This window comes from Leopardus geoffroyi, chromosome B2 (assembly GCF_018350155.1).
Source record: "Leopardus geoffroyi isolate Oge1 chromosome B2, O.geoffroyi_Oge1_pat1.0, whole genome shotgun sequence".
NCBI lineage: Eukaryota > Metazoa > Chordata > Mammalia > Carnivora > Felidae > Leopardus > Leopardus geoffroyi.
Window position 1 is genome coordinate 47,091,297 of NC_059332.1, and position 21,399 is coordinate 47,112,695.

The window sequence follows — 21,399 nt, forward strand, 5'->3', positions numbered from 1 at the left end:
TTCACAGACAAGGGAGAGAGTGCTCTCCCTAGATGCCTATATTTTAAAGAGATGACACTCAGCTCCCTGAACAACACATTCCTGAGTTGTAAAACTTGCAACATTTTAAAAACAAAGATGTACAATGGGGTGCCTGGGTGGCTCAGTTGGGTAAGCATCCAACTTTGGCTCAGGTCATGATCTCATGGTTCATGGGATCAAGCTCCATGTTGGGCTCAGTGCTGGCAGCTCAGAGCCTGGAACCTGCTTCAGATTCTGTGTCTCCCTCTTTCTCTGCTCCTACCCCATTTGCACTCTGTCTCTCTCTGTCTCAAAAATAAAGAAACACTAAAAATTTTTTTTTTCAAAAAAAAAGATGTACATATAACTCAAAGAGACAGAGAAAAATTTTACAATTACAAATTTACAAAAGAAAATATTCTAAGAAAAGAGAGAAGGAACATCTCTTCCTTTATTCTTAGCAGGAAGAATTAAGCCTCATTTTTTATCTTTATTTATCCTTAAAGTTGGTTGGGAATTTATATATACACTTTCATGTAATTCCTCCCCTTTCATATTGTTCTCCTCTTTTTTTTTTTAATTTCTGTAGGAAAAGTGGTTTATCACTAACTCACCTCTTAAATTCTTTCAAAATTTTTTTCCAATTTTTGTTTGTTTAATGAGGCTAGAGGAAGGCAAGGGCCTTTTTGCATAATATCCTGCTTTGAGGTAAGTAGAGGAACCTCACCTCTCACTCCGCTCACCCATTCCTCTGGGACCTAGAGCATTGCCTCCACAAGGAGTTGTTCTCCTTTGCCTGGGTGGCTACAGGCAGTGCGAAGGTGTGGTGTTCATAGGACTATTTGGTGATGGAGGTGGCAACAGTACACTGTTGCAGACCTGGCTCCACGGGTGACATGCTAGCTTGATGCCATTGTTTCCTTCCCCATGACATTCAGTGGGACAGAAGCAGCAACCCAGTGGTGGTGAGTGTGAAAATAGCCATTGCTGGGAGCACCAGACCCTCTCTTAGGTCTGGGGTAAGTTTGCTGAGATCTGTGTAGGTTGGATTTCTTTGGGTAGAAAAAAAAAAAAAAAGCTTCAATGTTGACTCAACATTTACCCTTACTAAATTCAGAGCTTTCTCAGTAGATACAAAGAAACTGATTTTTATTTCCTCATCAAGGGAAATTTCAGGGATTTACTTTCCTGCAATGATTAAACAAACAGGGAAGTAACAGAGGTAGGCTGAATATTGGAAAAACAAAAACAAAAACAAAAAACTATGTATTGACATCAACATCTGAATTTTAACAAAAATCTCTTCAAATAACTTCTCATTTTTTGGTTCAAGGAACAGCATAAAAAGACAATAAAAGTACCGCTTAGAGAATGCTTTCTCTTTATTAAGGATTGTATCTAGGTTTCTCTAAAATATATGATCTCATTAAACCCTTAGAATAACTCTGTGGAAGAAATGTTATTATTTCCCTTTTAAGGGTGAGGAAATTTAACTTTAAAGGACTTGAGCAACATGGCCAAGTACAAACAGTAATTGTGGAGGTCGGAGTCAAACCGAAAATTTTCTGTCTATATTACCTACTATGTTAATTACCGTCAGGAAATCTTGCTTTGGATAAAAAATAACGCACAATGGAATGAGTGACAGGTATAAATAATTCAAATGCTTAAAAGGAATTCATACTCCTTTTCTACAATTAAAAAAAAGTGTTCGAATCAACTTTTAATGGTTTATTCTGTTTTCGTGTAGGTCAATTACCTTTTGTGGGCAAAAGCAGCTCCTCTGGAAACCACCCACGGTTATGTGAAGACTCTGCTTCACTTGTCAGGAGAACAGGTTCCCGCTGTGCTGACATGGGCATGCACATACTGATTACCTCAAATCTCTGTGACTGGCTCTTGGAAAAGTGACGAAAATAGGCAAGATCTCATTTTTCCGCCCTAGCTGAATCACCTGGAAAGCTTTTACAAAATACTATGCTGGGACCCACTCCAAATCAGTAATATCAGAAAATGTGGGTATGGATTGTAGGCATCATATGTTTTAAAAATCTCTTCAGCTTTTGCTATTTAGCAGCCAACGTTGAGAATTTTAGATAACATAAATAAATAGCTGCATGATGGATGAGGTCTTTTTTAGTACTCACAATGTGTAATTCCACGAACAGCTCAACTACCTCTTGTACTATTTCATTTGTCAGGATAAATTAACTGAGTGCTTATTATGAACCTGACAGTGTACCAAACAGGGAAGATGTAAAGATCAACTTGTCCTGGTCACCAGGAAAACTCACATTCCAGAAGAAATGTATGACTATCTATTAGTATTTATTGTAGCAGAGGAAAAATTTTTACTCTACATTTCTGGATTCTTTGGCTATAGTTTAAATTGACCTTAAAAAAAGTCTGTAGTTTAAATTGACCTAAAACAAATTAAAAGAGAAAAACAGGGGCGCCTGGGCCGCTCAGTTGTTAAGCATCTGACTTTGGATCAGGTCACGATCTCACACTTTATGAGTTTGTGCCCTGCATCCGGCTCTGTGCTGACAGCTTGGAGCCTGTAGCCTGCTTCAGATTCTGTGTCTCCCTCTCTCTCTGCCCCTCCCTGCTTGCACTCTCTCTCTCTCTTTCTTTCAAAAATAAACATTAAAAAATCTTTTTAAGAGAAAAACAAATTTAATTACAGACATATGAGGGCTCCATAACACTCTGGGTCCCATAGACAGTCAAGCAATTGAGGCTTATATGCCATCATCCTGAGGTAGAGGTCTGAGACTTCAAAGAGGGGGAAGGAAATTCATAGGATGATGGGAAAAGCAAATGTTTGGTAAACAAATGTTTACCATACCATGGAAAGACAGTGGGACATACAAAAGAATTAGATCTCTTGGCCTTGTGGAGCCCTAGTTTACAACACCTAGCCTATAAACTTTGTAATTATCTCTAGTGATAGTTTCTTCCTGGACCAAGCCCTCTACTTAAATCGTTTAGGCCTTGAAGGAGGGAGGTAAAAGTTTTTCCTGAGTCTTTTGGGCGTTGGTTGACTTCAGCTCAAAGTAATCCACATGTCAAAGTGGCACATTTTAGGGCCATCTGCCCCGAACCTCATCAGTATGGTTGGCCCTTGAAAAACACGGGAGTTAGTGGTGCCATAACTTTTTGACTCCTCTGACTCAACTACAGGTAGCCTACTGTTGACCAGAAGTCTTACCAATAATATAAACAGTCAGTTAACACATATTTTATATGTAATGGTGTATTCTTGTAAGAATACCTAATTGTTTTCTTAATTTTTTCACTATTTCTAGGCTATGCAGCTCCTCTGCAAGGTTGTTTTTTCAAGTTCTCACAAATCTCCAAAAAGTTTTCCAGTATATTTATTGGAAAAAAAGTCTGCATATAAGTGGACCCATGTTCAAATATGTGTTGTTCAAGGGTGAACTACATACTGGGTAAATCCTATGATTGCTCGTTTTTCACTGGACTGTATCAAATAAGACCCTGGAGGTCCTCACATCTAGATATCCACTTTAAATAATTGTTCTGCTGTCTACAGACAGCATTCTTTCTTCATATCTTCTCACATTGATTTTTTTTAAACTAAATTAAATTAAAAAAATATTTTTAATGTTTGTTTATTTTTGACAGAGTGCAAGCAAGGGAGGGGCAGAGAGAGAGGGAGGTTCAGAATCCAAAGCAGGCTCCAGGCTCTGAGCTGTCAACACAGAGCCCAACATGGGGCTTGAACCCCAGAGCCAGGAGATCATGACCTAAACCCAAGTTGGATGTTTAACCCACTGAGACACCCAGGTGTCCCTAAACTAAATTAATTTAACAATTTACTTTTCTGTATTTGGATGAGTGATAAATTAACATTTTTTAAAAAATAGCGATAATAATGTAAAAAAAATTAACCACAAACTCTGCTTGAATTGGCAGGTATTTAGAGGTCATCTGATCCAGTTTTCCCACCAATGAATACATTAGTAAAGTGATTTGTCCAAGGTCATACTTATGGCTTGTTATTGTTATTGACAGACCTAGCTGTTCTGATGTCAGTTCAGTGATCATTCCATTCCATTCATCATTCAGGACATTCAGGCAGGTAATAGATCTTTTGCTTAACTATCAGAAAATGTGGAATGGTGAGTTCTGTTTGCTTGATGGCAACCATCATACTCTTTGTCTTAATCATAATAAATATAAGACAATTCAGCATTGTTTGAAAAGCCACTTCTTTGCAGACATTCATTTGACCTTGAGTATTCAGTCCCTATGATTTTAAATACAGTAACACTTTAAATAAAGGAGGAAATATTACAGACGATTGTCTTTTCCGATGGGTTTTTTGTTATGCATTTTATCTCACTAAATTGTAATGAAAATTCTCTTTTTATTCAAATATATATTGAAGAGTGATTTGTTATTATGAATAAATGTTATAAATATGAACACTATTCTTTTGCAAAAATGTCTTGTTTCCAACTTTATTAAGATACAATTATCATATTACATTGTGTAAGTTTAAAGTGTACAATAGGTTCATTTGATATTGAGAAATGATTAACATAATAGGATTAATTAACATCTCCATCACCTCATAGAATTACCATTTGTTTTTTGTGGTGGGAACACGTAAGATGTACTCTCTTAGCCACTTTAAAGTGTGCACTACAGTATCGTTAACTATAGCCACCATGTAGGACATTACATCCCCAAGATTTATTTATCTTCTAACTGGAAGCTTATACCTTTTGAGCATCTTCACCCATTAACATTTTTGATATGATAAAATTATAGAAATAGAGAACAGATTAGTTGTTGACAGGGTTAAAGAACGGGGTGGGAGCAAGAGGGAAGTAGATATGTTTATAAAAGGGCAACCTGAGAGATCCTTATGATGGAAATGTTCTGTATCTTAACTGTATCAATGTAACATCCTGGTTGTGATGTTCGAGTATAACTTTGCAAGATATTACCATTGCAGGAAGCTGGGTAAAGTGCCTATTATTTCTTACAATTCCATGTAAAATTACAATTATTAAATACACACACACACACACACACACACACACACACATATATATATATTTGTTTTAAGTGAGAAGTTCCTCTAAGAAAACAAAAACTACTTGTACCTTCTCATGTTATCTACACAATTTCTCAAATCACTAATAAAATTCCAGTAAGACATATGCAGCCATAGAAAACTCAGATGAAATACATTGGGACTAAGAGTAGTTAGATGGATAAGCAGGAATGAAGAAGGTGGCAATAGTTCCAAGTTACAAAGCACAGATCAAATAATCCCATGGACATAACCAGTGAACTGTTACGATGACTAGGAGGCCAATACAGCACTCAGTGACCCAGTCCGGATACTGCAACCTTGACTAATGCAAAGCAATGTTCTTTTTTCTTTTGAATCGATTTCTTTTGAAATCACAAATATAAATGATTCTGTTACTCGAAGTTGGCACAAAATAAATTTACACAGTATGAGGAATCAATTGAATTTAGTATTAGTGTTTTGTAAAATTAAGCATATGTAGGAAAACAAATTTTGTGACTATTGTCATGATTTTTGTTTGTTTTATCTGAGTTTATGTTGCTAAAGGCACTTAAGAGAAGTAGGCATGTGGGACTCAATGCTACTCAATTTAGACTAGTGAAGTTTGCAATTAACTTAATTCTAACTAGTTAAGTTAGAAGAATTTGACTAGTTAAGTTTGCAACGTTTAAATTCTTAAGAGATTTATCTTTATAAGACATTAGTTTTTTTTAACTATATAAGAGTATTAAATATTTAGAGGAATAACTTAATATATACTTTAAGTTAACTACATTAAATATCAAAGCAAACATAAAAATTCAAAAGCCCTTTGGATGGTTAAGATTTCAGAAATATGGCTAAGCCAAGGCCAGCACTCCTACTTGCTAAGGGATCAATTCTAAGATTCTGGGGAACTCCTTTAAGGACTAACAATCTCGGGGCGCCTGGGTGGCTCAGTCGGTTAAGCGGCCGACTTCGGCTCAGGTCATGATCTCACAGTCCGTGAGTTCGAGCCCCGCGTCCAGCTCTGTGCTGACAGCCCAGAGCCTGGAGCCTGTTTCAGATTCTGTGTCTCCCTCTCTCTGACCCTCCCCCGTTCATGCTCTGTCTGTCTCTGTCTCAAAAATAAATAAACCTCAAAAAAAAATTTCTTTTTAATAAAAATAAATAAATAAATAAATAAATAAATAAAAAAGGACTAACAATCTCACACAAAATCAATAATTTGTAATTCTCCAAGTACTAGCAGTTCAGAACCAGCACAGCACCTGGCATGAAGCAACTGCTCAATAAAAGTTGGTAGAGTGACTTATTTTTTCTGTATTATAGTCATATAATGCAGTCGAACTCCTTATTCTGAACCAGAATTTACAAATGCGATTTCTGGGAAAGGTATCATTGCCATGAATGGCCATGCTAGGACTATTATACATTTGCAATCCCCTAAGTGGTAGTGAGATCAATAGTTACCCTTGTGACAAAAATGTAAAAGAGAAAACAATCAGCTTCATTCTGATATTGCCCAGTTGAACTGCAGTCCTGCAGTATTGTTAATCTAATACGATAATTAACTTTGAGCAGGGCCTCCCTTGCTGGTAATTGGGAGTGAGTAAGCTTATCGCACAGCTATGCAGAGTCTAGGCAACTCCTAGAAGTGTTCACTGCACAAATTGCAGAGACAAGAGAGACTGAACCCTCAGCGGGAGGTTGGAGGTAAGAAAAAGGATCCAGAAAAAAAAGTATGAAAATTTTAAAAAGGAGTTTAGACCTGAGCCAAATAAAGTAAGTAATGTGAGACTATAACCGTTTAAGTCCAACGATCAAAAGTTGGATGCGAGATGCCCTCACACTCGTCTAAAACGTAGATGTGCATTGGAAAAGACTCTGAATGTCTGATGGAAAGAGACAAAGATGAAATTATTGTGAATTTGTGCACATCTTCCTCTTAAATTGGAAGTGCTAACTTTTAACATGCTTGGAGTTGTTCTGGGGGCAGAATCCAAGAGTAAAGTCTTCTGAAGCCTTCAACCGCCTCACCCCCTAAATTTATATTTTCTGGCAGAGGACAGCAAAATTTACATGAAATAAATCTGGAGGAACTGGAAGAGAAGCTTTCTGTCTCCTGGCAGCTAGAAGATAAATTCTAGATTATTTACCTTGCATTATGAGACAGTTACAGATGTGTTACAGCTCTTCTCAATCACTTAGTTACGAGCTTATTAACTTTCCTAACAGCTGTAGTAATATCTCACTATTTGAGAGAGGCGATGTGTTAGTGATTAAATGACTTAATAAACAATCTGTCACTTTTCATGTTTCATAAACCTGAGCACATTTACGAAGGACAAGGAGGTAGATTCCTTAACGCATTTGATATAAAGCTTATGAGAGTTAGGAAAGGATAATTTCAGGGTATCTCAGATGCCTTTCCTGATTTACACTTAATCTCTGATAAAGCAGAAAAAAATTAGACCCATTTAGAAAATAGGTCCCATATTTGCTATTGAGCAACAAGACAAACAAGAAGTCAGATACATTCATATTCATATCACATATACACACGCATGTGCACATATTATTTAAAGTTCTAGAAGTGCGAAAGCGATCATTTTTAGCCAAGAGGAAACTGGCTAGCCCCAAGTGCTCAAATCCCAGCTTTGCCATGTTATTTGCTACCTGTGACCCTGGGCAGGTTACTGTGATTCTGTTTTCTTCTCCACATGATATGGGTGGTAATAGTACTTACCTCTTAGACTTGTTGGGAAGTCATTAAAATTATTTTAAAATACTTGGAAAAGAATACTTAGAACCGGAATTTAGAAAGCACACAACAAGTAGTAACAAGTTGTTTTCTTTTTTTTTTCTAATCAAAGGTGAGACCAAAATTAACTTTGTTAGGCAAACCAACCCATAAGTAAATTTACTATTAATTTGTGTCCATTGAGGAGATGATTTATTTGGAGTGTCCTTGGTGCCATTTTGCTATGTCTCTTCAGTGGACGAATTAGGGCAAGAAGGAGAACTGAATCTGCTCTTTCTAATTAGCAGGGGATTAGTAGAGGAGTCTACTTCCCTGCCCCAGAATATCCCGGTGGTATAAAGTTAAGAGGAAAAATAATTTTCTGCTTTCATACTGTTTGTAAATTAAAGTTCCTTACAAATCTGTTAATTTTGCTGCAACATTTTTAACGGTAAAAGGGCGGGGTGGGGAGGGGGAATCTTACTTTGTGAGCAGGAGTTCTCGCTTCCTTCCTTCCACAGCTGAACTTAGTTCATACAGAATAGCTGAAAGAGTAAGTCCTTGAATTATGAGAGCGCCTTGCACTTAAAGGACATTTTCTTTCCTGCAGCATGATAGCAATTTTAAATCTGGCTTCAATGAATATATCATAGAATCTCAAGGGTCTAAATTAAGCTGATTGTTAGTTTGAATATGAAAATATACAAAAGCATTAATCATATGGACTACTTCCCCAAAACTCTGCAACTGAGTTATGAAAGCTCTACTGGATCTCCTTGTGTTGCTATCATTTTTCACCCAGTGTGTGGTCAGTACATCACTTGAAGCACAAAATTCTTCACCCTGTTCATTGCAGAGTCTGTGACACGAATGCCAATGTAGGAAAAAAAAGAATCTAAATAACACCGCAAAGTGTCACGTTGCACAAAACCTTGAAGAGTGTAAAACTAAATCTTGAGAGTCTGATTATAAGAGAAGATGCCTGTTTTTTAAAGTCAACTTAAGATCATCATGTTTTTTGCATTCACCCACATTTGACAGAATCCCTGATAAATCTCTCACTCATTTCTCTATTGCTTACTTGTATGTATGTATGTTTTAGAAAAAGCATGTGAGCAGAGAGAGGCAGAGGGAGGGAGGGAGGGAGGGAGGGAGAGAGAGAGAGAGAGAGAGAGAGAGAATCTCAAGCAGGCTTCATATCAGTCCCACAACCCTGGGATCATGACCTGAGCGAAAATCAAGTATCAGTCACTCAGTATTGAGCCATCCAGCGGCCCCACTTAGTTGTTATTTTTAAAGATCCAGGCTATTTTAAGAAACACAAATCTTACATATTTCCTCAGACCCCCTCAGTGATGGCAGCCTCCCTGACACTGGCTCACCACTGATGCTGCCATGTTGGATAGAGTATGTTGTGATCCTCTCAGTCCTCCTGGGGCCAACCAGTTCCAAATCTGATGCAACTCCCCATCACAAGAAAGGACTTGATAGTCTGAGTTTCTACAAAAATAGCCAAATGATGCATCACAGAATATACGGGAGTTCCCTGCCACTATGGTTAAACTTCGACTTACGGGAAGCAAAAAAGTAAGGCAACTAAGTTCTTTCTCCTTCCTCCGTCCAACAGACACCCAAAGTCATAGTCTTTGTCACTGATAAGATTTCTCCTTGTCATCCTCCAGAGAAGCCCTGTGTCCAGCAATGCTCTTGCTAAGAAGCTGCTATGTCTCTGTGCAGGGGGCCATGAATTGGTAGCCGGTGTGGCCATGCATTCCTGTGGCTTCCCCTCTTTCATTGCCTCACTCATTTTTCCTCACCTATGCTGCACTGGGCTGGGTTTTGCCTTTGACCTTGCTGCATTATTACTTTTATCATTGCCTCAGGCTCTCTTATCTAGGCAATGACAGTTATATTTTTCTTGTATTTCAAGATAGGGAGACTGATCACTTTACTCTTTTTATCTTCCTGCAGAAAATTGTTACTTTGGGGGATTAAGAACCCTAGCATTCTAAATTAAAGTGTGCTGAAATATTGTTATGAGCAATAAGAGCAAATAACTTGATGGCGAAAAAAGGAAAACATAATTAATGTCTACTTTCACCCTATTGGGAGACCAAGATAATTCAGAGCAGAGCAATGCACCTATTTATAAATACTCTTAGCAGGAAAGAAAAATACAATTTCTTTAACAAGGCCCATGACTTTTGCTTTTTCCAAGAAACATTAGAAGAGGCTGGCCCCTGGGAGTCAGAAGGATGGTTGTTAAGGCAAGCATAATTAGGCATAGTGCATAGAATCGACTCAGGAAAGGCTGAAATAAAACATGTGGTTCTAAAGGAGAGCAAAGACTTTTTACAAAAGATAATAAACCCAACTTCCTGGTTGAACTCAGGCTCATAAACCTTCACGAGTTTGTTAGTTTTTTTGTTTATGTGTTTGTTTTTGTTTATCTCTGGTTTGTTTCTTGGGAAAGGAATGTGATGGGATTTGCAACCCTCTACCCTAGACTCCACTCCTCGGAGCAAGGAGGAGATTCTGTACGTGCTCCTTCACCTCCTACCCCCTCATCTCAACAGAAAGGACCTATAACATGGCAGCCCAACAATTACCTTTTAAAGTATCTCAAATATATTATTTAAAACTTTTTTACTATTTATTTATTTTTGAGGGAGAGACAGAGAGAGTGAGAGGGGGAAAGGACAGAGAGGAGAGACACAGAATCTGAAGCACGCTCCAGGTTCTGGGCTGTCAGCACAGAGCCTGAACTGTGAGATCATGGCCTGGGCTGAAGTCAGATGCTTAACCGACGGAGCCACTGAGGCGCCTCTAAAATATATTCCTCTAAATAAAATAACTAAGTATACCTTGACCACCAACTCTCATTTTTAACTGCACACAAACTGTAATGAATCTCACAGAAGAGCATGAGGAAAACCCCTCTGATTTTCAGGTCCGCCGTTTTATTTGTATTTATCTAACAGGCAGGGATTCGACTTTAGATAAGAAATGGGCTTGAAGGATGGGAGAATATGCCACCCCAAAATATGCCACTTTGGAATAAGGATTATTTTGAGCTAAAGGCATTTAAAACTCAGCAGATACAAAAAGGCTGTTCTAAGTTCCTTCTTCTTCCTAAAAGCAGGAGATTAAAAAGTCCCATGTGAAAGACACCCTCTCCGTACCGAGAGGATAGGAACATTCTTTGATGGTGAGTCAAAGCTGAGAGAATTCTGTACAGATTTTGTTAAAACAATTCGTATCTTCCTTTGGCCTCCCCATTTAGTCACCTTTTCACAATTGTCTCTCTTTGTTAAACGTAGTATAACAAAGGTGTCCCTACTCCTATCGGTCCTCATTTCCTTGTGAGGGCACCTGTGTCAGGTAAAATTTACATACATTTGTAAGCTTTTCTCCTGTTAATCTGTCTTATGTCTGTGAATTCCTGGGCCCAGCTGAAACACCCTAAGAAGGGCGGGGTAAAATTGTGCCTCCCCTACAGTCTCCACATCCCTTTACCTTCTCCACAGCATGTTTTCACTCCTCCTCTGCTATTGCTTGGGGCAGAATCAGGGGCAACAGATGCTACTGCGAGCAATTGGAGTCCCCGGCAGCTGATCTGCATAGAGGAGGAGGTAATCAGCTGACACAGGATGCAGCAATCAACTAAATGTTCTTTTCCAATTCTGCGTGGGCTGTTTAAGACTAAGGATTATTTCATGGTTCCAGACTGACTAGAGAAAACAACAGTGATGTAAAAGGAGATAGTTTATGTTTTCACGTAAAAACGAAAAGTGTTTATGACCCCCCTAAATGATAAATACATGGTCTTCATTCTACTCTTGCAGCTGATACTTTTCCTTTTGAAAATTTGTCTTACTGTGGCTTTAGAAAGACTCTTCTCCCCTGTGTGTTTCTCCTTTGTTTGCATTCATTTCACCCAGTAAATACTAATTTTTTCTAGGATTCTAAACTCAACCCTGTTTAAATAATGTAGATGAAGAGCCTGGCATAATGTCTATAGGCCATAAATAAGGTCTTTCCTTCCTTTCTCTTCAGACTCCCCCTCTCACCCTTTGTGGCCTTATTCACCATCAGCAATTCAATGCCCATCTCCAACAGGAGCCTGCAAATCTGTCTCCAATCCTGAAACCTCTACAAAGGCCCAGGTCCATGTAGATAAATGTTTTCAGTCACTTCCTCAAATTTTTCAGTCATTTCAAAGTCAACTTCCACCGAACCGAAAATTTTTATCACCACTCTCTAAAAATGGTTCCCTCTCCTATGCTTCCTATAGCTGTCTTAACTTAGCTAATTATTTGCCGCTAACACTGAAAATATTTTTATCCTCTTAGAGTTTCTCATTTCATCTTTCTTCTATTTTCCCTGCTCCTAGTCTATTCTACTCCCCATAATTTCTCACCTGGACAATGGCATCTAACACTTGTCCCTGCTTCCTGTGTCCTTCAACACCAGTATATCCATCCCTGTGCATCAGAATTATATTTTTATAATCCTTTCCATATCATTGTACACATCTTCTCTGAAGTCATCTACAGCTCTAGCTCATTGCCAGTTGCACCAGATCTCTATTTACTGTTCTTGATATATCCATGTTGCAGCATCATTGTTGATACAATTTCTTCTGCCTGAAATTCTACCCTTCTGACTTGATAAAATCCTATCACCCTTTAAACCTTAACTCAAATTTCTTCTTTTCACTGAAACTCGCTTTGCTCAGGCATGTTTCACCCCTGCTTTCTCTATATTCCTGTAGGAATTCATCAAACTTTTTAAAGATTTTAACAAATGTATATGATTAATGAGTGTACTTCAGTCTTTCTTCAATTCATCAACAGCTTGAGGTTTGCGATTACAACCTTTACTATACCATATCATTGGCCTATTTATATATACAAATCTCCCTTTCCTGTATATGTCTGCTTCTTGAGAAAAGGGGTGAAATCCTTGACACCTTATTATACTCTGTGTCTACCACCAGTATCTTACTTATAGAAAGTCCTGAAAATATTGTTTCTCAATAAGCTTCATTGCACAAGAATTCAAATTAGGTAGTTTGAACTTTTGTGTATCTCACTTATTTTTTGATAATTCCTCTTTATTGCTTAATTGCATATCCGTCAACTACTGACACTTGGGAAAAGGACCCAGCCTTTCCAGTTCACATGAGATACAACTGAAAATGATGAATATTGGGGGAAAAGAGGAGTTAAGATGGCGGAGCAGCATGGAGACCCTCAGCTTGTCTCATCCCTGAAACGCAGCTAGATCAGCACCAAAACATTTTTCACACCTAGGAGATTGCTATGAGGATGAATACAACGATCTGCATAACTTGAGCCACAGAACTCAGCAGGGACACAGTGTGGAGGGGTGAACTGGGGGAGAGAGAAGCTGTGGTGGGTAGGAACCTGTTTTTGTGGAGAGGACAAAGAAAGGGGGAGAGTGCAGTGCATTGGGAGAGTGCAGGAAAAACATTCCCCCGAAAGTAGCTGGAAAGACAGAGGGAGAAAGAATGAAAACACTCGCAGGGAAATGAACAAGAAATCTGTTTCTCAAAACCACTGCCAGGAAGAAAGGTATCCTTCGGCACCAGCAGGATTAATACAAACAGTGGATTGCAGAGTCTGAAGTTTTGGAGCTCAAGTGCCTGGTGCTGGTGAGGAAGCAGAGTGAATCCCCAGAAGCAGGCAGCAGGGTCTGAGGGGTCCGTGTGCCACATGGAAGAAGTGGTTCCCTTGTTTGGCAGTGGTTCCCCTGCTTGGAGACCATTTGGTAGAGCCCATATAGCCTCCCAACAGGCAAAAGTCCCAGCAGATCCCAGAGACCAGCCTCGGTTGCTGATATTGGGACCAAGATGCCAGAATGTGGTGAAACCTGGCCTTGGCTGTGTGTTGTGATTTGCCATGGTCTCTGAAGCTCTGCCACTGCATGGTCACATGAACGTTTTCCAGGGCAAGTTCAGCGAGACTCTCCTCCAGAGAGTCAGCATGGGTCTGAGCCATACGGGTCTCCGAAGCTTGGGGTTTTGAAACACAGTCCCGTCTGAGGTAAAACTCTGGAGGGAGGTGCTGCCGGGCAGGCTGATGGCTTGGACACCGACAGGGTAGAGGCAGGGAGTGGATGGAGGCCTGAGACAAAGGAGGGGTGCTTGATCGCGAGTTGGTCAGAGCACAAAATACCTGTGCCAGAGATAAGGGAACTGGGTGAAGTCATTACCACCTCTTCCCCACACGCTCAGGTGTACCACATCGATCCACCCCTGTAAACTAAGCAGTGCCACAAAGTGGACAATGGAGCCGTTACATCAAGCCCCACCCAACTGCACCCTCCAAGCACATCCCCTAGAAGACCAACACGAGTCCCTCCACCTGCTTAGTAGACAGACTATAGAGTGGTTCCTAGTTTGAGTTCTAGGTGAAAGTGGTTATAACGTCATCCAGCTTTCATTCTGTTTGCTGGTTCATCTATTCTTTTTGTTTGTCTTTCTTTTCTTTTTCTTACATAAAGAAAGAGAAAATTTTATTTTTAATTTCTTTTTTTAATATTTTATTTTTTCATTATTTTTTACTTTACTTTTAAAATGTTTTTATTCGACTTCATTTTCTTTATTTTATTCTATTCTATTTTATTATATATATTTTTTAATTTTTTAAACTTTTTCTTTATTTTCTTTCCCTTTTTTCTCCATTCCATCAAGTTTCTTTCAACAAGCAGACCAAAACACAACTAGGATCCAGCTTCCTTTATTTGATTTTTGCTTTTTTTAAAAAATTTTTAATTTTAATTTTTAATTTTATTATTTTTTTCCTTCTCCAACATGACAAAACATAGGAATTCACCCCAAAATAAAGAATAGGAAGAAATGACAGCCAGGGCTTAATCAACACAGATATAAGCAAGATGTCTGAACTAAACTTTAGAACCATGATAATAAGAATACTTGCCAGAATTGAAAAAAGCATAGAATCTCTTTGTGCAGAATAAAAAAAAAAAGTAAAATCTAGTCAGGATGAGATTAAAAATGTTATAACTGAGATGCAATCTCGAATGGATGCCATGACAGCAAGGCAGTGAATCAGCAATGTAGAAGACAAAATTATGGGGAACAATGAAGCAGAAAAAAAGAGGGAAACAAATGCAAAAGAACATGATACAAGACTTAGAGAACTCAGTGACTTATTAAAAAGGAGTAACATCCAAATCATAAAAGTCCCAGGAGATGAAGAGAGAGAAAAAGGGCAGAGGGTCTATATGAGCAAATTATAAGAGAAAACTTTCTGGGGAAGGACACAGACATCAAAATCCAAGAATCATAGATAACTCCCATCAGATCTAACAAAAAGTGGCCATCAGCAAGGCATATCATAGTCAATTCACAAAATACACAGGCAAGAATTATGAAAATAGCAAAGGAAAAAAGCCCTTAACCTATAAGGAACACAGAAGAGGTTCTCAGCAGATGTATCTATAGAAACTTGGCAGGCCAGAAAGCAGTGGCAGCATATATTCAACGTGCTGAATCAGAAAAATATACAGCCAAAAATTCTTTATCCAGCAAGGCTGTCATTGAAAATAGGAGAGGTGAAGAATTTCCTAGACAAAAACTAAAGGAGTTCATGACCACTAAACCAGCCCTACAAGAAATTCTAAGGGAGACCCTTTGAGTGGAGAAAAGACAAAACGAAACAAAAAAGACCAAAAGCAACAAAAACTAGAAAGGACCAGAGAACATCACCAGAAACACCAGCTCAACAGCGCAACACAATGGTGCTAAATTCATATCTTTTAGTATTCACTCTAAATGTCAATGTACTAAACACTCCAATCAAAAGACACAGGGTATCAGAATGCAAAAGAAAACATACCCATCTATATGCTGCTTACCAGAGACCCATTTTAGACCTAAAGACACATGCAGATTGAAAGTAAATCGATGGAGAATCATTTATCATGCTAATGGATGGCAAAAGAAAGCTGGAGTTGCTATACTCATATTAGACAAACTAGATTTTAAAATAAAGACTAGAACAAGAGATGAAGAAGGGCATAATATTATAATTAAGAGATCTATCCACCAAGAAGATCTAACAATTGGAAATATTTATGTCCCCAACATGAAACACCCAAATATATGAATCAGTTAATCACAAACATAAAAAAACTCATTGATAATAACATAATAGTAGACGATTTCAACACCCCACTTACAACAATGAACAGATCATCTAAACAGAAGATCAACAAGGAAACAATGACTCTGAATGACACACTGGATTGGATGGACCTAACGGATATATTTAGAACATTTCATTCTAAAGTAGCAGAATACACATTCTTCCCAAGTGCACATGGAACATTCTCCAGAATAGATCATATACTGGGGCACAAATCAGCCTTCAACAAGTACAAAAAGCTGAAGATCATACCATACATATTTTCAGACCACAACACCATGAAACTCAAAATCAACCACAAGAGAAAAATTTGGAAAGACAATGAATACTTGGAGAGTAAAGAACATGCTAGTAAAGAATGAATGGGAGGGCACCTGGGTGGCTCAGTCTGTTAAGCATCTGACTCCAGCTTAGCTCATGATCTCATGGATCATGGATTCAAGCTCCAGATGGGGCTCTGTGCTGACAGCTCAAAGCCTGGAGCCTGCTTCGGATTCTGTGTCTCCCTCTCTTTCTGCCCCTCCCCTGCTCGTGCTCTGTCTATCTCTATCTCTCAACATTAAATAATTGTTAAACTTTTTTTAAAGAATTAATGGGTTAACCAAGAAATTAAAGAGGAATATTGATGAAAAATACTGATAAAATTAATTAATTATTTTCTCTTAATTAGAAGATAGGGTAAAAATGCTTTCTTGAGATGATTTCCTCTTTTATTTTTTTTATTTGATGAACTAGAGTAAAACCTCACAGTTAAAATGTTATCTATTTGCTTACTTACTTGATTTTATTAGTTTCTTTTAATATGCCAAATACAACACATAGTGTTTCTTATTGGCGGGTTATAGCATGCAAAGTCAAATAAGACATTGCCTCTACCCCCAAGATATTTATAGGCTAGTGCAGACTAGACATGTAAATAATTAACAACAAAAGCCAAATTAATCAAGTGATAAATAGAGGTATAGGCAGTGCTGTGAAAGAACAAAATAGGAAAAATTAGTTTATACTGAGACCAAGAGTGATGTCACCAAGATAGTGGCATAGGTTGTTTCTGACCTAACTCTCCCTCACAAGAACAACTAACAGCTACTCAAGAACAAACCACCCCGAGAGAATCCTAGAATACAGGGGTGAGGCTGAAGTATCCCTGTACCACAGAGAGGAAAACACCATTAGAAGGGTAAGAGAAGTGGCTACAAATTGACCTAATTGCCCCTCTCCCCAGCCAGCAGAGTACCACGTGGAGAGGTCTCCCCCGAGCCTTTGGTTCCTCCAGTGGGAAAAGAAAACCCTGAGTGGACAACCAGAATCCCCACCAGCACCCGTGGGAAAAGAAAACCCTGAGTGGACAACCAGAATCCCCACCACCACCAGCATTTTGTATTGCTTTGCAAGAACCCATACTCTGGTCCCATACCTTTGAAATTTCAGGGGAATCTGTGGGGCTCAGCCACAGGGAATTTGACTATGATGGAGAAGGGGAAAGGGCTTGAAGACTGACTTCATACCAGCAATACTCAGGTAGTAATACCAACCATCAGCTTTGCTCACCTGCAAAACAAAGTTAGGAGCACACATTGACCAAGGAACACAGGTGGGTACAGATCTGCCTGATGCAGATCCTCAAATAAGGAGTTTTTCTGGTAATAGAGCCTGGGTTTTCATGCCTGAGCAAGGAACTGAATCACAGCCCCACCTGTTTTGTAGAGTATCTTCTGGCGACATCTGACCAGAAGGGTTAGAGACAAATCTTGGAAGCTGTGAGGCCCAGGGGCACTTGAGCCAAGAGGTGGGCAAGAAAGACTGATCACCTGCAGAGCAAAGCCAGAATCAGGTACAGAGTGTCCCCATGCTATGCACAGGCCAGGGATGACGTATAGCCAAGGCTGAGGGTAGCTTCCAACTCCTCCCAAGTGGAGAGACTGCTTGGGAATATGAGAGTAGCCAGAAGTGACTTTCCTCCCCCTGCACAGGCAAAAGAGCTAAGATAACAGCCTCAACCACTGTGGAGAGTGTGTTCTGGCCCCATCTGACTAGAAGAGCTGGCAAAAACACCCGGAAGCTGAGCTGCTGATACGTGAGCTAAGAGGGGATAGAGCTAACCATTTCCAGAGCAAAGCCAGTGGCTCTGTTTGGTCAGGGAACTTGGAGGGCAAGTCAGCTTGAGTTACGACAACAAAGAGCTTTACCAGCTCTAAAGCTGCTTCTGCCGAACCAAAGTAGGGAATTTAATTCATAGTCCCACTCATTGTTGAATACAGCCTTCAGCCTGCTCAAGCAGGAAACCTAACCAGAGCATGTGAGAAGCTGCATAGTCCTTTCAACAACCCTAAGTAAAGTAGCACATGAACAGAGAGCACAGCCCATGGCTTCCTCCTTCTATGGAGCAAAACTAGTGGCCTCACCTGACCATTCAGAATTTACCATTCTGATTTGGGTCCTCAAACAACAAAGGTATAGGTTCTGGGTCCCATCCAGCTGCCCTGCCAGGGCAGGGATACTAAGTCACAGCCCCATCTACTACTGAATATAGTACCTAATACCAACCACCTAGTAAACCTGACCAGAGAATCCAGGCAACTGTGAAGCCCATCCTTCAGCCTCCTTGAGTAGGGAACCAAGCTAGCAGTCCCATCCAACTATTTCAGCCAGTGCCACACTCTCTCATCCCCTACCCTCAGAACTTGAACAGTTGCCTCACCCAAAATCTGACCATAATGGCAGCCCCCACCTACCCAAGGACATTACCAGTAGACACACCCAGAAACTAATAGATGACTGGTGAAAAGCTATCTCTGCCAAAGGAAATCTGTAAAGTCTGGAACAGGAGTCCAATTATTCAAATATGCAGGTACAAATGTAAGGATCATGAAAATCAGGTAAATATGACACCAAAAGTATAATAATATGTTATTAGGTACACAATATTTTTTTAAGTTTTTTAATTTATTTATTTTAGAGAGAGAGAGAAAGTGTGTGCAAGCAGGGGAGGGGCAAAGACAGAGGGCAACAGGGGAGGATCTGAAGCAACTCTGTGAGGAGAGCTGAGAACCCAATGTGGGCCTCAAACTCATGAATCATGAGATCATGACCTGAGCCAAAGGCAGATGCTTAACTAAGTGAGCCACCCAGGTGCCCCCACAATCTTTTTTAAGTCATGTAAATTTTAATAGTAATAACATAGAATATGAGTGAGAAGAAATACAAGTGTAAATTTTATGAATTCTATTGAACTTAAGTTGTTATCAGTTTAAATAAGATATTATAAATTTAAGACATTTTGTGTAAGCCTCATGGTTAACACAAGGGGAAAATCCTGTAGTTATTACACAAAAGAAGATGATAAAGAAGTCAAAGCATGCTAATGCGAAAAAACATCAACACACAAAAAAAGACAGCACGGTAAGAAACAATGAACAATGGATCTACAAAACAGCCAGAAAACAATTAACAATATAGCAATAATAAGTCCTTAACCTATCAGTAAGTACTTTAAAAATAAAAGTATTAAAATTATTCAGTTGAAAGAGAATAGCTGAATGGATTAAAGAAAAAAAAACAAAACAAAACGCCAAGATCCAATAATATGCTGCCTACAAGAGATTTAGTTACTCCTTAAAGATACACATAGGCTGAGAGCTAAGGAATGAAAAAAGATATTTTAAGCAAATGGTAACCAAAAGAAGCAGGAGTAGCTATACTTACATTGGACAAAATAGACTTTAAATAAAAAACGGTAAAATGATACAAAGGTCACCATATAATAATAACTGGGTCAATACATAAAGAAGATATAACAATTGTAAATATTTATGTCCTCAACATTGAGGCACCTAAATATATAAATCAAAAATTAATAGCGCTAAAAGGAGAAATAAACAGTAATAAAATAACAGTTGAGGTCTTTTCTCATTCTCAATAACAGATAGATCATGCAGACAGAGAATCAATAATGAAACAGTGGTTTTGAACAACACTTTAGACCAAAGGGACCTAACAGACATATATAGAACATCCTATCCCACAACAGCAGAATACATATTCTTCTCAAGCATATATGGAACAATTTTTTTTTAGGATAAACTATGCCTTAGGCCACAAAACAAGCCTTAGCAAATTCAAGAAGATTTAAATCATATCAAATATCTTTTCTAACCACAATGACATGAAACTATTAAAACAAGAGGAAAGTTGGAAAATTCATGAAACGAAACACATGGAAATGAAACAACGCTCTTCTAAACAATTAATGGATCAAAGAAGAAATTAAAATTGGGGGTAAATTTCTGGAAAGTTTTTAATGAAAATGGAAACACAACATACCAGAACTTGTAGGATGCAGCAAAATCAGTTCTAAGATGGGAGTTCATAGTGATAAACACCTACATAAAAATCAAGATCTCAAATAAACAACCTAAGTCTACACCTTAAGGAACTAGGAGGAAAAAAAAAGACACAGAGAGAACAAACTGAGCCCAAAGTTAGCAGGAGAAAGGAAATACAGAAAAACAATAGAAAAGATGAACCAAACTATGATTTGGTTCTTTGAAAAAATAAGTGACAAATCTTCATTAGAAAACTCAAGGAAACAAGAGAAAGAACCCAAATTAACAAAATTATAAATGAAAAAGTTGATATTAGAACTAGTAACACAAAAATTCAAAGGATTGTTAAGAGACCTATGAACAATTTTATGCCAAGAAACTGAACAACCTGGAAAAAAATTTCTTTTTAATCTTAAAAATAAACAATTTACTAAAACTGAATCAGGAAGAAATAGAAAATCTCAATAGACCACTTACTAGTAAAAAGATTGAATCAGTAATAAAAAATCTCCCAGGGGCGCCTGGGTGACTCAGTCAGTTAGGCATCCGACTTCAGCTCAGGTCATGATCTTGCAGTCTGTTAGTTTGAACCCTGCGTCCAGCTCTGTGCTGACAGCTCAGAGCCTGGAGCCTGCTTCGGATTCTGTGTCTCCCTCTCTCTCTGCCCCTCCCCTACTCATGTTCTGTCTTTCTCTCTCAGAAATAAATAAAAATATTTTTTAAAAATCTCCCAAAGAAGGAAAGCTCAGGGCCAGATGGCTTCACAGGTGAATTTTACCAAAAATGTAATGAAGAATTAACACCAATCTTTCTCAAAGTCTTACCAAAAAATGAAGAGGAAGGAATACTACCAAACTCATTTTAGGAAGTCAATATTATCCTGATCCCCAAACCAGAAATGGACACTACCAAAAACAAAAATAAAAACAAAAAACAATCAAAAAACTATAGACCAATATCCTGATGAATATAGATGTAAAAATTCTGAACAAAATACTAACAAATTGAATTCAACAGCACATTAAAAAGATTATTCATCATGATCAGGTGGAATTTATCCCTGGGATGCAAGAATGGTTCAACATT

General features: G+C 38.5%; 1 pseudogene; it reads left to right on the forward strand.

Annotated features, from left to right (window-relative positions):
- Positions 1 to 9,347: 9,347 nt before the first annotated feature.
- The window catches only part of LOC123609895, a 55,858-nt pseudogene continuing 43,806 nt past the window's right edge, over positions 9,348 to 21,399 (forward strand).